Source organism: Sphaeramia orbicularis, chromosome 15, assembly GCF_902148855.1.
Source record: "Sphaeramia orbicularis chromosome 15, fSphaOr1.1, whole genome shotgun sequence".
Taxonomy (NCBI): Eukaryota; Metazoa; Chordata; class Actinopteri; order Kurtiformes; family Apogonidae; genus Sphaeramia; species Sphaeramia orbicularis.
In genome coordinates this window covers 128,746-146,666 of record NC_043971.1, presented here as the reverse complement: position 1 = coordinate 146,666, position 17,921 = coordinate 128,746, and the positions used below count along the sequence as shown (strand labels likewise).

At 39.8% G+C, this 17,921-nt stretch overlaps 1 pseudogene; it reads left to right on the top strand.

The window, feature by feature from the left end:
- Positions 1-16,975, top strand: part of LOC115434165 (V-type proton ATPase subunit B, brain isoform-like) — an 82,882-nt pseudogene extending 65,907 nt beyond the window's left edge.
- Positions 16,976-17,921: the final 946 nt, after the last annotated feature.

The following is a 17,921-nucleotide window of genomic DNA, read 5'->3' as shown; positions in this document are numbered from 1 at the left end:
ATGACTTTTCCCCCTCATTTTTCTCTTTCTTCCCCTTTTTGATGACTTCGTCCCCTCATTTTTCCTTTTTTTGATGACTTTTTCCCCAGTTTTTTTCTCTTTTTTTTCTCCTTTTTGATGACTTTTCCCCCTCATTTTTCTCCTTTTTGATCACTTTTGTCCCTCATTTTTCTCCTTTTTGATGAACTTTTTCCCCTCATTTTTCTCATTTTTTCTCATTTTTGATGACTTTTCCCCTTGTTTTTCTATTTTTTTCCTCTTTTTGATGACTTTTGTCCCTCATTTTTCTCTTTCTTCCCCTTTTTATGACTTTTCCCCTAATTTTTCCTTTTTTTGCTGACTTTTTCCCTCATTTTTCTTTTTTCTCCTTTTTGATGACTTTTCCCCCTCATTTTTCCTTTTTTGATGACTTTTTCCCCAGTTTTTTTTCTCTCTTTTTTCTCCTTTTGATGACTTTTCCCCCTCATTTTTGTCTTTCTTCCCCTTTTGATGACTTTTGTCCCTCATTTTTCTCCTTTTTGATGACTTTTTCCCCTCACTTTTCTCTTTTTTTTTCTCATTTTTGATTACTTTCCCCCTCATTTTTCTCTTTTTTCCTCTTTTTGATGACTTTTGTCCCTCATTTTTCTCTTTTTTCCTCCTTTTTTTTATGACTTTTTCCCCTCAATTTTCCTTTTTTTGATGACTTTCCCCCCCTCATTTTCTCTTTTTTTCTCCTTTTTGATGACTTTCCCCTCATTTTTCTCTTTCTTCCCCTTTTTGATGACTTTTCCCCTCATTTTTCCTTTTTTTGATGACTTTTTCCCAGTTTTTTTTCTCTCTTTTTTTCTCCTTTTTGATGACTTTTCCCCCTCATTTTTTCTCTTTCTTCTCCTTTTTGATGACTTCTGTCCCTCATTTTTCTCCTTTTTGATGACTTTTCCCCCTCATTTTTCTCTTTTTTTTCTCGTTTTTATGACTTTTCCCCCTTGTTTTTCTCTTTTTTCCTCTTTTTTGATGACTTTTGTCCCTCATTTTTCTGTTTTTTTTTCTTTTTGATGACTTTTTTCCCTCATTTTTCCTGTTTTGATGACTTTCCCCCCTCATTTTTCTCTTTCTTCCCCTTTTTGATGACTTTTCCCATCATTTTTCCTTTTTTGATGACTTTTTCCAGTTTTTTTTCCTCTTTTTTTCTCCTTTTTGATGACTTTTCCCCCTCATTTTTCTCTTTCTTCTCCTTTTGATGACTTCTGTCCCTCATTTTTCTCCTTTTTGATGACTTTCCCCCTCATTTTTCTCTTTTTTTTCTCGTTTTTGATGACTTTTCCCCTTGTTTTTCTCTTTTTTCCTCTTTTTGATGACTTTTGTCCCTCATTTTTCTGTTTTTTTTTTTCTTTTTGATGACTTTTTTCCCTCATTTTTCCTGTTTTTGATGACTTTCCCCCCTCTTTTTTCTCTTTCTTCCCCTTTTTGATGACTTTTCCCCTCATTTTTCTTTTTTTATGACTTTTTCCCCAGTTTTTTTCCCTCTTTTTTTCTCCTTTTTGATGACTTTTCCCCCTCATTTTTCCTCTTTTTTTCCTCTTTTTGATGACTTTTGCCCCTCATTTTTCCTCTTTTTTTTCCTCTTTTTGATGACTTTTGCCCCCTCATTTTTCTCTTTTTTTCCCCTTTTTGATTACTTTCCCCCTCATTTTCCCTCTTTTTTTTCTCTTTTTGATGACTTTTTCCCCTAATTTTTCCTCTTTTTTGGCTCTTTGATGAATTTTGCCCCTCATTTTTCTCTTTTTTCCTTTTGATGACTTTTTTCCTCTTTATTTCTCTTTATTTCCTCTTTTTCATGACCCTTTTTCCCTCTTTTTTTGTCTTATTGATACGAAAGCAATTTATTTAGCTCTAGTAGTTTTAGCCACCGGCACCATACAACACTTCACAGTCCGTCACTTGTGGTTTAGAGTCGTCTTCTGTCCCTACTCTGATGGAGAAGAAGAGAAAAGATCTGACAAAACTTAAATTAATACTAAAACTAAACTAAAACTAAGCATTTAGAGAAATAATGATAAATAATAATGATAATAACTTTATTTCTATAGCACCTTTAAAAACTGAGTTTACAAAGTGCTTTGACAGACAAAACAAAAGTGCACAACAGCAGAATAAAAACATAGCAAACAACACAACACAATAAGAGATAAGTACAGCAAAACATGAAAACATGACTAACTTTGAATGTATCGTAGTGGAGAGGGCAGAAATAACAGAACATGATGCTGTCAAATATGAAATGAAGGAGTGGAATAAAACATCATGTATGTCAATATGAACTAGAGGCACTCGGAGAGCGCAGACCTCCGCCAAGGCTGATCAGTGGCGCCCCCCGTGGGCCCCCCCACCCCCGATCACCACCAAAATTTAACCATTTCTTCCTTATCCCATTTCCAACAAACCCTGAAAATTCCATCCAAATCTGTCCATAACTTTTTGAGTTATGTTGCACACTAACGGACAGACAAACAGACAGACAAACAAACAAACAAACAAACCCTGGCAAAAACATAACCTCCTTGGCGGAGGTAATGAAGAACTAAACAGGGTAAAATTAAATATTCACATTAAAAACATTAAAAAGAGACAACATCACATAAAGGCAAGTCTATAAAAATGTGTTTTAAGAAGTGACTTAAATGAAAACTAATAAAAACTATCAAACCTGCTCTAAAAACGAATTAAAATGAACTGAATTAGAGAAAAAAAAAAGTCCAAACTAAATCAAACTAAAGTATAAATAAAAATGCCAAACTGTTGTCACCTTTGCTCAGTAATCCTTTCTTTCAGCGCTGGCTGAGTCTTAATCCTCCTCTTAACCCTGACGTGACACCCACTCCGGCTCTCCTTTCCCTCTTTTATTCACCAGGTGATTTAACCTTAAGTCCCTGTCGTTACTTCTGCGTCTGTGAGCAGATCCCGTCAGTGTCAGAAAGGCCTTTAACCCCCAACACTATCAGGTTGTGTGACCTCCAGCAGGACGCACATTCACACTGACCTGCGTCACTGTCTGAAGGCTAATCCTCCACCTCCTGTTTGGTCCCACTGTAACAGCACACTTCCACATGTGAAGAATAAAAGAAGACCAGGAACAGACCAGTGTCCAAACACCACTGCATCCGTTTCAGCCACACTCCCAATGAACAGGACTCTGGAGTAGGGCTGCATGAAAATATCGGTTCGCAATATATCACGATATTTCATTTCACAATACTGTATTGACATTAAAAAGTACTGTATTGATATTTTTAGGTATTTCTTCAAATGCAGATATTCTAGAGGTTCATTTTAATTTTTTGTTTTTCTTTATTGTTTATGATTTATTTATTATTATTGAACACTGTTTTATTAAATAATGGTTATTTGAATCATCCTAAAAGCACTTTTTACTGTCTGAGAGGCAGATCGGAGTTCCTTTGGAGACGAGGAGAATTAGAAGCATTTTCTGATACAGCATTAGATCCTGTTCTGATCAAATAAAAGTGTGTTTAGTATCTATGCATATTTCTGGTCTAATTCAATTTTTCCAGGAAATAATCTTTAAAAAAAAAAAAAAAAAAGCTTTATTAACAGTATCATGATATATTGTGATATATCATATCATGATCCTAGTATTGTGATTCGTATCATATTGCCAGATTGTTGCCAATATACACCCCTACTCTGGAGTTAGTCTTTAGTTTTTAAAGTTTTTTAAGTCCTCGTCCTGAGCTTCAGTGAATAAAAGCTTATACCTGGAGAAAACTAAGACTAAAACTAGATCAAACCTGGACAATTTCACAAAATAAAACCAAAAACAACTTAAATCTGACTCCAGGATCCGAACTGACAGACTGAATAAATCCTGTTTAGAGTTCTAATTCTGTATGTTAGGTTTGTGGGATTATGGGTAAAATAGGACCATAAATATAAGAGGCTCTTCAATAGGGCTGTAAGAAAATATCAGTTTGGCAATATATAACCATATTTCATTTCACAATACTGTATCGATATTAAAAAGTACTGTATGGATATTTTTTAGGTATTTATTCAAATGCAGATATTGTGGAGGTTCCTTTTAGTTTTTGGTTTCTATTTTATTTATTATTATTTCACACTCTTTTATTCAATAATGTTCGTTCCTTTGTTGGGATTGAACTCAAATACTGTTCTGATGTTAGTCCTGTCCAGTTCTGTCATCTGTCCAGTGGTAGTGTTGTCTTCATCCTGTCTGTCTCCTCTGTCCTCAGGTCAACATGGAGACTGCTCGCTTCTTCAAGTCGGATTTCGAGGAGAACGGCTCCATGGACAACGTGTGCCTGTTCCTGAATCTGGCCAACGATCCAACGTAAGAGCAGCCGAACACAGTCAGGTCACCAGTACTGTTACAGTCAGGTCACCAGTACTGTTACAGTCAGGTCACCAGTACTGTTACAGTCAGGTCACCAGTACTGTTACAGTCAGGTCACCAGTACTGTTACAGTCAGGTCACCAGTACTGCTACAGTCAGGTCACCAGTACTGCTACAGTCAGGTCACCAGTACTGTTACAGTCAGGTCACCAGTACTGTCACAGTCAGGTCACCAGTACTGTCACAGTCAGGTCACCAGTACTGCTACAGTCAGGTCACCAGTACTGCTACAGTCAGGTCACCAGTACTGTTACAGTCAGGTCACCAGTACTGTCACAGTCAGGTCACCAGTACTGTCACAGTCAGGTCACCAGTACTGCTACAGTCAGGTCACCAGTACTGCTACAGTCAGGTCACCAGTACTGCTACAGTCAGGTCACCAGTACTGTTACAGTCAGGTCACCAGTACTGCTACAGTCAGGTCACCAGTACTGTTACAGTCAGGTCACCAGTACTGCTACAGTCAGGTCACCAGTACTGTTACAGTCAGGTCACCAGTACTGTTACAGTCAGGTCACCAGTACTGTTACAGTCAGGTCACCAGTACTGCTACAGTCAGGTCACCAGTACTGCTACAGTCAGGTCACCAGTACTGTTACAGTCAGGTCACCAGTACTGCTACAGTCAGGTCACCAGTACTGTTACAGTCAGGTCACCAGTACTGCTACAGTCAGGTCACCAGTACTGTTACAGTCAGGTCACCAGTACTGTTACAGTCAGGTCACCAGTACTGCTACAGGAACGCATCATGAACATCCAAGCACAGAACCATCCTGTTAACAGCCTGATCTCAGGACTCACATAAATAGACTCCACACCTTGAACTGGTCTGTTATCTGTACTCAGTAGAAGGTTTCCACATGTATGTTCATGTTTATTAAGCTCCTGTCCAACCTGAACTGATGTGTCAAATACCACACACTGAGGTAGGGGTAGGTTTTCAAATGGTGTTGAATAACATGTGAAAGGATGAAAATGTGTATGTATAGAACACCAAATGCCATAAGAACTGGAGTGACACACAACAGCATTTAATGAGTTCAGTGTCCTATTAAATCCAACATGAATAATCGGGGGGGGGGGTAGACACTTGTGTTTTCATCCATAGAATGTTGGGTTTATTCTCTCATATGAGTTCTGGAATGTGTGGAGTGTTAACTGTTGCTCTCAGGTGTGTCTGGTACTTCCTGTCTGGAGCTGAAACTTCCTCTAGTATTTGCATTCAAATGTGTTCTGATCCAGTTCAGTGTCTGGAGGGGGTTTTTCTGGTGTTGACCCTCTAACCGTCTGAAGGAACTCCAGAACTACAGTGTATTTTCAACATGTTGGCCCCGGCCCCGGCTCCGGCTCCGGCGCCGGCCCCTGCCCCGGCCCCGGCTCCGGCCCTGCCCCTGGCCCCACCCCTGGCCCTGGTTCTGGCCCTGGCTCTGGCCCTGGGTAAATCCACCTGCTTCATGACATCGTACATGAAGGTGATCGGTCTGTCCCTGATCCAGAAAACCTTCCAGAACCAGAGCCTTTTTGTTTTTTTTATTTTTCTATTTGTATGTTCCATTTTTCTGACATCAGGGTTGAACACCTTCAGGTCTGGTTTTTCCTCTGGTCCAGGTTCATATGAGACAGTCTTCAGTTCCACAATAGAACAGACATGTTTGAACCTGAAATCACATCCACTCCAACACAAGTAACTTAGCAACAGATGGAGGAGAAGGAACGACTCTTACAGGAGGACTGAAGGGTCAACAATGGACTGATAGAAATGGATTAATAGAAATGGACTTATATATATATATATATATATATATATATACATATATATATAAACTGTATGTTTCACAGCCAACACTGGTGAAGAATTGAGTTGGATGGATATGATCAGAGTGGTTGAAGGTCTGCCCTGGTCCACTGAGTCATAAAGACTGATTCAAATATGGAGTATTATTATTATTATTATTATTATTATTATTATTATTCTCAGGATGATTTCTCCTCATACTGGTTAATATTTACTGGTTCGTCAAAGGTTCCAGTACCTCCTGGTCTATTGGCTGCTGTTGGTTCCTTTTCACATTTGCCTGTATGAATTCCAAACCAATGGGTTCGAGCTTGAAGGAGTTTTGTTTTTGTTTCTGTCCAATCAGCATCGAGCGCATCATCACCCCTCGCCTGGCCCTGACCACTGCAGAGTACCTGGCCTATCAGTGTGAGAAACACGTCCTGGTCATCCTGACCGACATGAGCTCCTACGCAGAGGCCCTGAGGGAGGTAAGGCCACGCCCACAACAACCAACCAACCAACCAACACACGAGTTTTTCTTTTGTTTTTTCTCCCCCCAACTTTATTGAAAAGATTTAGGTATACAAGACATATAAATTTTGAACAAACAAACCTCAAGATATCAGAAAGAAAAGGCATTTGAACAAATAAATTTAAGAAAAAAAATGCATACATTTAAATACACAAAGCAGACTAGTCAAATAATAGTATAAAACAACGACATATCTAACAAAAATAAATAAATACATCAGAGAGTTCAGTCTGTTTTAAAGAATGCTTTATAAATTGCCAGGGTGATGGTGCTTTTTTTTGTTAAAGATAAATTCTAAAGATTTAATATATTTTTGAAATTCCATCAGAAAGAGTTTAAACTTTGGGTGTGTTTTTTTTTGTATATTTATTTTTTGTGTATATGATATTTTCCAAATAAAATGATCAAATTTACAATAAATTCTAAATTATGAATGTTGTGTTCAGAATATGTAATTACATTTTGAGGTGTTATAGTTAGTTTTTCATTGCTTTTAGATATGATATATTTTTCAACCAACACACACCTACACCAGCGGACACCACCAGCTTTGATTTCACCTTCAACCTCTAATATTTCCTCCAGATCCCATCACAGTTCTGATGCACCTGGATCCACTTCTATATCATTCATACAGATGATAGTGAAATAGTGCCTTTAATCCTTTAAGTCCAGCTCCATAGAATGACCAAACATGACCTTTGACCTGAACTCATCTGAATATCATGGTGGAAAATCCAGTCCAATCATTCGGTTGAACTTTTCAAATCTAACAGAACATTCTGGTCCACTTTTGGAGATTCTATTAGTGTAAATCTGTTCAACACACTATATTTATACATCAGATTCAAAAAGGTTCAACCCTCAATCCTATCAATCCATGTCAATAATTGGTGTAAAATACAGTTCTTCATCTTTTCATGGTCATCAGATATAACTATATTTGGACGTTCAGAGGCTCCATAGTTACCATGGAAACAGCATCATCTTCTACAACATTGATTCACCAGTAAAACCCATGGAGTTGGATCAATGACAGTGGATAAATGAACAAAAATGAATAAAAAGACCTACAAAATAATAAATAATGTGGAAAAAAATTAGCAAAATTGGACTAAAATGAAGGAAAAAAAGAAAAAAAATAAGCAACAAAATGAACAAAAAGAGGCAAAGTGATTAATAAAATGAACAAACATTATTACGAAATCAACAAATAAGTAATATTAACAAAATAAGCCACCAACTGAACAAAATGGAAGAAAAAAAGAATAAAACAGATAAAACAAGTGTGTTTTTCTTAAGACATTTCAAGTTGTTCATGTTATTCAGATTTTTAAGGAAACTTTGTAGATGTAAACCTGATCATAATAGAATTTTTCTTTTTTCACTGTTATTATTTTACTGGTCCGGTCCACTGCAGATCAAACTGGGCTGAATGTGGAACTGAACTAACAGGAGTTTGACAGAACTGGGATAAAGGATCCATTTGTAGATGATGGATCTGACTGTTTTACTGCAGGAACTGAGTCCTGTGTCACTGAACATGGACCAAAAGGATTTTAGAGACACTGTTATACACTAGGGATGGAACCATATGAACATGTCATATCACAGTTACTGTGACCAAGATTATCACAGTTATCATTATTATCACAGTATTGTTGAAATTGTGTTCAAAATGTTCAAAAAGTACTGATACACACACTGAAATAATTTAACCAAGTTGTATTTTGAAAAAAAAACTAATGAAGTAACATACACAATGTACTTTCTGCTGCAGAAACATTCAAATAGTAACATGTAAACAACAAACATACAAATGTGCATTAAAGCTGGAACCTTATGGACACAAGAGATATCTGCACCAGGGTGGAACTGAGAGGATCTGATCAATATCAATGCCATTATCAGTTCTGCTGATCAATCCAATTCCTTATCAATTCTCCTATTGATTCCTGAGGTGTTTTTTAAGTGTGAAAAAAAAGTAGTTGGACAGGTCAGAGTGGAGTTTGTTTGAACATTTTCCAGATCAGATCATTCAGTGTCACACATACACACTATTGTACACACAAACAGGAAGTGAAACACAGTCAGATTTAACTGAACTGTTTAATGAACAAATGTAAATATTGTGAAAGAATGAGGATTTAAAACATGTTAGGCTGATCTGATCCAGACTGGTCAGTGGTTCAGTCCTGGTCAGTGGTTCAGTCCTGGTCAGTGACAGACCAACCACAACAGTGTCCTCTGGTCCAGTTCCTGTGGTGGTCAGTCAGTGTTTGTCCAGTGTCAGTTCCTTCAGTTGATAACTCCTCCTGTCCTTTGGTTTTTACACACATCATGTGTCTGTGTCCAGTTGTAGTTCACTCATTTGAACTGACAGGAGTTTGTCCTCAGTATCTGTATTCAGACGGTTTCTCTGCTGGGTGAGGATCTGAAGCAGCGGGGGCTGGGGAGGGGTTCACACTAGCGTGGACTGGGTCTGTGCACTCGTGCTCAAACAGACTGGGTCCATGTGGGAGCCACTATCCCCAAACTCTGCAGCTCTGTCTGTGCAGGTTCCTTCAGCATGTTTTCAGAGGCCAAACATTCCAAACTGCACACACACCTGGAGCGGAGCTGCTTCTGCAGGAAATGAACAGTACCGTGAGTTTTCAAAGTGCGGTAATCGAACACGGTTATCATAATAATTAGAATTTAAATGGTAATACTAACCGTCTGAAATTTTACTGCGGTTTATCATTATACCAGTTATCGTTACATCCCTATTATACACACACACACCTGTTTCTAACATCCATCCAATCACAGAGCAGACCAGGACATGTCCATTCACTCCAAACAAACAGAACTCAGATGGTGTGTTGGATCAGCTGCTGCTTCTGTTGCTTTAATGTAATCCAACAAAGAACAGTAACTGCTGCTGGAAGTATTATTATGAGGCTGGAGGTGACATGTGAGCCCATCCACTAAAGGCAGACAGACGGACAGATGCACGGACACGCCTCCCTCCAAACGAAGCGAAATGACCAAAAAAAAGCAAAGCCTTGTTCCTCAAGTCAAGTGAATCCCAGAGCACCGAGCAGAGAGAAAGCAAAAGCCTTCCATTCATGTTGGGATCCAAAGGTCGATGGGCTGGTTGAACACATGTCAGCGGAGGAGTCCGCACACAACACAGCCTCCGCACGCAACGCAGCCTCCGCACGCAACGCAGCCTCCGCACGCAACGCAGCCTCCACAGGTGTGAATGGAACTGCAGAGAAATGTTCATGTCCCTGCAGGCGCTTTGTACCAGAACACACACCAGCATGTGTGCAGTGAGTGTGTGTCCAACATGAGCCAAGGTTATGGAGCACACACGCACACACGCACACGCACACACACATACACATGCACACACACACACATACACATGCACACACACACACACACGCGTGCGCACACACACACACACACACACACACATGTGTGCACACACACACACACGTGCACACACACACACACACACACACATACACATGCATGCACACACACTGCATTGTGCTGAGTGCATATTCAGACAGCCAACTGTACAACATAAAAGGGTTAGTGTGGAGGAGCAGAGGAGGTCTGACTGAGGAGAAGAGACCCAGAGCAGGAGTTTTCCTCCAAAGAAACCTGAAGGCATTTCACCCACAACCAAGGACACATTATCCCAGTCCAGGACCACCAAGGACACATTATCCCAGTCCAGGACCGCCAAGAACACATTATCCCCCTGTAGCTCACAGTCCAGACCTAGGGTTCCAGACCCGGGGTTCCAGACCTAGGGTTCCAGACCCGGGGTTCCAGACCTAGGGTTCCAGACCCGGGGTTCCAGACCCGGGGTTCCAGACCCGGGGTTCCAGACCTAGGGTTCCAGACCTAGGGTTCCAGACCCGGGGTTCCAGACCTAGGGTTCCAGACCTGGTATCAGAGCAGAAAGTCAGAGCCAGGTGGTCTAAAGTCTGTGGACCTGTAGAAGTTCCTCCTTCCTCATGGTCTGGGGCAGGTCTACATTCATTCACAGATTCATGCGTACCCACTGTTTGGGAATGAGGCCCATGGATACTGAAAAGTTAAATGAATATTAAACATCTCCACTGGTTTATAATGGAACACAAAGTGCTCGAACTTCAAAACAGTTGAAGATACTGATATAAATACTATTGACAACAGATAGGAAGTCACATATGGGCTTTGATTTGGTGCCATGACCTTTGACCTTGAGTGACCTTGAAAGGTCAAATGATTGCCCATTGAATTCTGATCTCAACACAGCTGCCATTATAGTTGGGGTTAGGGTTAGGATGGGGGCTATGCAGAACCACCCCCAGACTGGAGTCCAGTCCTGTTCTTTTAAGTCCATAAACAAACAGAACCACAGATCCAACAGTTGAACAATGACGGCTCCTGTGGTTTCAACAGAACCAGACCTGGTACCGTACCTTCACACCCCAACCCAAGGCTCTCAAACTCATTTTAGTTCAGTTCCACATTCAGTCTGATTTGATCTGCAGTGGGCCCAACCAGAAAAATGAGAACAGAAGAACCTATAAATAATGGACAACTGACCATTTATGTCTGTGTTTCAGTGCAAAAAGAAACCCATTAACCCTTTCATGCATGAATTATGAAAAAAAAAACTATCGAGATTATTTTTTAGATTGATTTTATTAGTCAAAATTTGGCTAAAGTTGAAATGCATTTTGAATTTTATTAAAAATATGGTTTTATTAAGAAGATATTTAACCTCCTGAGACCCAGGAATATATAGTTTTGGCTTTTTTTAATTAAATAATTGCCTAAATGGAAACATGATGCACAAGTTTTTTTAGATGCATTTTTTATGGAATGTCCTTTGTGGTGGACAGGTGTTTTTTTTTTTGTTTTGTTTTATAAAGCTGTGAAACTCTTGTCTACAAACATAGACAGAAAACCCACAGCTGAGTCTTAAGAAATTAACTTTATAAGATCACAGAGCAGTCCAAATTCTACAACTAAGACGATACTTTTTTCATTGTATTGCTTAGGGTCTATAGACACTGCCCCCATGTGGTTTGGAGAATATTGCCTTTACAACCCTTGGAAAGTGAGCTTAAACTGTGTCTACAAATGTGGACGTCATGCATGAAAGGCTTAAATTATGAAATACTTACTTTTATAAACTATCCAACCAAAAAAAATATGAATAATCTGAAAAAACTGACATTTCTTTATAAAAATCAGTGTATAATTTTCTCAGTCTTCTTCCTCCACTTCTCATTAGTCCATGTGCATTCTGGATCAGATCTCCAAAGACACTAAACACTGAGGAACAGGAAGAAAAGAGTTCAAACTGGACTGAATTTAATACAGACATTTCAGGTTGGACACATTTGTTCAGGTTAGTCACATTTTATTGGTACAGGAGAGTTTGGAAATGGAAAGAGTTTCACAATTTAATGTGATTTTGTGCACTAAAACAAAGACAAACATTTGAAGTTGTCATTATTTACAGACATAATGAAATACACACACACACACACACACACACACACACACACACACACACACATATATATATATATATATATATATATATATATATATATATATGTATGTATATATATGTGTATGTATATATATGTATTTTTATTTTTATTTCCCCCCCCCCATCAAACCCAGTAGTAAATCTGCAGTCATTCTTTTGTGTGGGTTCTTCTGCTGTTATTATTTGACTGTAGATGAAATTGGTCTGGATGTGGAACCCACACTAAAATGAGTTCCACAGCCTTTTTAAAAAAAACATTTTTTAAAATTAATTTATTTATTTCAATTTTTTGTTATTTATTTATTTATTGAGTTCCATAGCCTTTTTTTTTTTTAAATAAAAAATTATTTATTTTATTTATTTTAGTTCCACAGCCTTTTTAATTTTTTTTAATTTTATTTTTGTTCTGTTATTTATTTATTTTATTTATTTTATTTATTTATTTATTTTATTTATTTATTTATTTATTTTAGTTCCACAGCCTTTTTTATTTTTTTTTATTTTTAGTATTTATTTCAATTTTTTTATTTATTTCTTTATTTCTTTATTTATTTTTGAGTTCCACAGCCTTTTTAAATTTATTTATTTATTTATTTATTTATTTATTTATTTTTGAGTTCCACAGCCTTTTTAAAATTATTTCTTTATTTCTTTATTTGAGTTCCACAGCCTTTTTAAAATTCTTTTTCTTTCTTTCTTTCTTTCTTTCTTTCTTTCTTTCTTTCTTTCTTTCTTTCTTTCTTTCTTTCTGTCTGTCTGTCTGTCTGTCTGTCTGTCTGTCTGTCTGTCTGTCTGTCTGTCTGTCTGTCTGTCTCTTTCTTTCTTTCTCTCTCTCTCTCTCTCTCTCTCTCTCTCTTCCTTCCTTCCTTTCTTTCTTTCTTAGTTCCACAGCCTTGACTGTGGAATTTTTGCACTTTGTAAATTCATCCCAGGGGTCGGGTTGGAACCTTTGGGGGGGCCGCATTTGGGCCCCTGCCTGCATGTTTGACACCCCTGCTCTAACTGCTCCTTGTCACCCGTCCCAGGTCTCCGCTGCCAGAGAGGAGGTGCCCGGTCGCCGTGGTTTCCCCGGTTACATGTACACTGACCTGGCCACCATCTACGAACGGGCCGGTCGAGTGGAGGGCCGGAACGGGTCCATCACCCAGATCCCCATCCTGACCATGCCCAACGACGGTGAGACTCACAGCACACGCCTCAACACAACCACAAACGTCCACTTATGGACACTTCAGTCATTCAGAACTGGACCAGAACACCTGTTTAAGGGTCTTTAAAGGACTCAGACTGTGACCAGGTCTTGGACCGGACAGTGAGTCCCTGTTCTGACTCTTGTCCTCTTCTCTGACAGACATCACCCATCCCATCCCTGATCTGACCGGGTACATCACAGAGGGGCAGGTCTACGTGGACCGGCAGCTGCACAACAGACAGGTACAGACCGGCACGCATACCAGGGGTTAGGGGTCAGGTCCTGGATCACACCACAGGGTTAGGGGTCAGGTCCTGGATCACACCACAGGGTTAGGGGTCAGGTCCTGGATCACACCACAGGGTTAGGGGTCAGGTCCTGGATCACACCACAGGGTTAGGGGTCAGGTACTGGGTCAGGTCCTCATTCATACCATGGTCCTGGTTCAGGTCCTGGTTCAGGTCCTGGTTCAGGTCCTGGTCAGTTGAATGTTCACTGTGTTTTGAAATGGATTTTTACTGATTTGTTCATTTATAAATGTTTAATGAACCAGATGAACGTAACGAGATGATGTGAAGAAACGTTAGAACGGAGAAAAATACGACTGTTTTATTATGAACTGGGACTGAACCAAAGGGAGTAGAGTTTACAAAAATATACACATGTATAAATACATGTAAATACTGGTACATAAGTATAAATACATGTACATACTAGTACATAAGTATAAATACATGTACATACTAGTACATAAGTATAAATACATGTACATACTAGTACATAAGTATAAATACATGTACATACTAGTACATAAGTATAAATACATGTACATACTAGTACACATGTATAAATACATGTACATACTAGTACATAAGTATAAATACATGTACATACTAGTACACATGTATAAATACATGTAAATACTAGTACATAAGTATAAATACTAGTACATAAGTATAAATACATGTAAATACTAGTACATAAGTATAAATACATGTACATACTAGTACATAAGTATAAATACATGTACATACTAGTACACATGTATAAATACATGTAAATACTAGTACATAAGTATAAATACATGTACATACTAGTACATAAGTATAAATACATGTAAATACTGGTACATAAGTATAAATACATGTACATACTAGTACACATGTATAAATACATGTAAATACTAGTACATAAGTATAAATACTAGTACATAAGTATAAATACATGTAAATACTAGTACATAAGTATAAATACATGTACATACTAGTACATAAGTATAAATACATGTACATACTAGTACATAAGTATAAATACATGTAAATACTAGTACATAAGTATAAATACATGTACATACTAGTACATAAGTATAAATACATGTACATACTAGTACATAAGTATAAATACATGTAAATACTAGTACATAAGTATAAATACATGTACATACTAGTACATAAGTATAAATACATGTACATACTAGTACATAAGTATAAATACATGTACATACTAGTACACATGTATAAATACATGTACATACTAGTACATAAGTATAAATACATGTACATACTAGTACATAAGTATAAATACATGTACATACTAGTACATAAGTATAAATACATGTAAATACTAGTACATAAGTATAAATACATGTACATACTAGTACATAAGTATAAATACATGTAAATACTAGTACATAAGTATAAATACATGTACATACTAGTACACATGTATAAATACATAGATAGACAGATACTTCTACAGTTTGACACCTGTGGTCTAAAGTGGGACCTGATAGGTGGCTGGTCCTCCTCCTGGTCCTGGTCCTGGTCCTGGTCCTGGTCCTGGTCCTGGTCTGTAGAACTCATCCAACCCGTCTCTGTCCTGTTTCAGATCTACCCCGCCCATCAACGTTCTGCCGTCTCTGTCCCGTCTGATGAAGTCCGCCATCGGAGAAGGGATGACCAGGAAGGACCACGCCGACGTGTCCAACCAGCTGGTAACACTCTTTACCTGGACACCCCGTGACCTCTGACCTCTGACCTCCTGCTGTTTCATCCGTGGTTCATTGTTGTGTCTTCTGCAGTACGCCTGCTACGCCATCGGTAAAGACGTCCAGGCCATGAAGGCGGTGGTGGGAGAGGAGGCCCTGACCTCTGATGACCTGCTGTACCTGGAGTTCCTGCAGAAGTTTGAGAAGAACTTTATCGCCCAGGGTAAGAAGGAACCGCCCACTGGGGTTTGATGGACCAGGATCCACGGGTTTGATGATCTGTCTGTTAAACATTCTTTTGTCCTGCTCTGGTTCTCATGTCCTGGTTCTGGCTCTGACGTTCTGGTTCTGTGTCCTTGTCCGTCCAGGTCCCTATGACAACAGGACCGTCTATGAGACCCTGGACATCGGCTGGCAGCTGCTCAGGATTTTCCCCAAAGAGATGTTGAAGAGGATTCCACAGAGCACCCTGGCCGAGTTCTACCCCAGAGAGTCGGCCGCACGACACTGAAAACAACACCGACCTGAAACCCCCTGAACCCCCTGAAACCCCTGAACCCCCCTGAACCCCCCTGAACCCCCTGAAACCCCTGAACCCCTGACCCCCTGAACCCCCTGAAACCCCTGAACCCCCCTGAACCCCCTGAAACCCCTGAACCCCCTGAACCCCCTGAAACCCCTGAACCCCCCTGAACTCCCTGAAACCCCTGAAACCCCTGAACCCCCTGAACCCCCTAAAACCCCAGATGAAACCCCTGAACCCCCTGAACCCCCTGAACCCCCAGAACCCCCCTGAACCCCTGAACCCCCTGAAACCCCTGAACCTCCGAACCTCCACCCCCCTCTGTCCCACACATCACCCTCTCAAACCGCCCCCCCATCACTTCCTCCCTGTATAAAGCAGGTGGTGTTCCTAATAATGTGGCCCCTCCAGGTGGTGTTCCTAATAATGTGGCCCCTCAGTAGTTGTTCCGTAGCCTGTCTGTGTGTGGATCGTGTCTGTGCTCGTACCTTTGATGGTTAAAAAGTCGACATATCTTTAAAGTGATAGATCAGTCTTTATTTATTGGGGTTATTGTGTTTTTGCTGGAATTCCCCTTTTTTATGATTCTTTGTTTTTTTTTCGTTCACATTTCTTTGGTTAAATTAACGCTCGTTTGTTGAACTGAAGCGCAGGTTGTTTTCCCTGAACAGGACTGCTCAGGGTTCATGTCGTTTCTTTTCCACCTCCTTCATTTGGTTTCATTAAGGTTAAAGGTGTGTCTGTTTTCCCTTTTTCTTTCTTTCTCTTAAATCAGAGGTTCCTGAACGTTCCTGTGGTCCCTCAGCTGCTCTTCCTTTTTTCAAACCACACACGTTTACACTTTCAGCTTCTGTCGCTTCATTTCTGCTGATGAAAGGATCATTCTATAAAAGAATAAGAGTCACAACATTCCCTGTTTGTTTTTGCAGAAACTGATTCATTGTTGTTAAATCATAATGTTTATGTGTGTTTGTGTCCATGAATAAATTAAATTATGACTGAATTTAATCTGCTGTGATGTCATCCTGACCCTGAGGGTGCTGGGAAGTCATTCCATCCAAGGAAAAAAAAAAGTCATTCCATCAAAGGACGGAGTTTAGTTTTTATGTCGCTATATTTCATGTTTTTACCCTCAAGTATGTTCAACACATGCACACACACACACATGCACACACACACACACACACACACACACACACACTTAAGGCTGACACTTGATAACCTATGACCTTTTATCGCACTATTGCAAATTTATTTTCAAACTATTTCAACTTTCATAAAATTACAACATTATTTTGTTAAATTACTGGTTTGTAAAAGTCGGACTTTCTTCTGGCAGTGACAGGGTTGGACTTTTCTTCTGTTAGACAGCTGGGGGGGGGGGGGGGGGCACTGAACCGGTTCAGATAGGAGTCTGTCTACAGACCACTAACTGGACCGGACCAGTATGATCTGAACTGGACCGGACCGGACCCTTTGAGGGCCGGTTCTGGTCCGTGGACCGTATGTTGGACACCTGTGTCCTTGCGTATTTGTTTACGTCACAGAGTGGACTTTGACTGTGCCTGTGTAGTGGAGGAGTGCGCATGCGCAGGGCTTCCACACCTGTGCGGACAGACAGGTGTGGCGCGCGCACGGACCGCTTCCTGTTGGACTTCGGTCGGTTCCGTTCTGCTGCCATGGCCGAAGAGGCGGAACACCTGCGCGTGATCACACACCTGTCCAACCGAGGTGAGTCCGGTTCCGGTTCCAGCAGTTACAGCCGAACCGAGCCGAGCCGAGCCAGGGCCGAACCCAGTCCGGTCCGAACCCAGGTCCGATATTTGACCTTTAAGTTTTCTAATGAATTCAAACAGAGACACGTGACTTTTACAGAGAAACCTGAGTACTAGTACTAGTACTAGTATTAGTACTAGTACTAATACTAGTATTAGTACTAGTACTA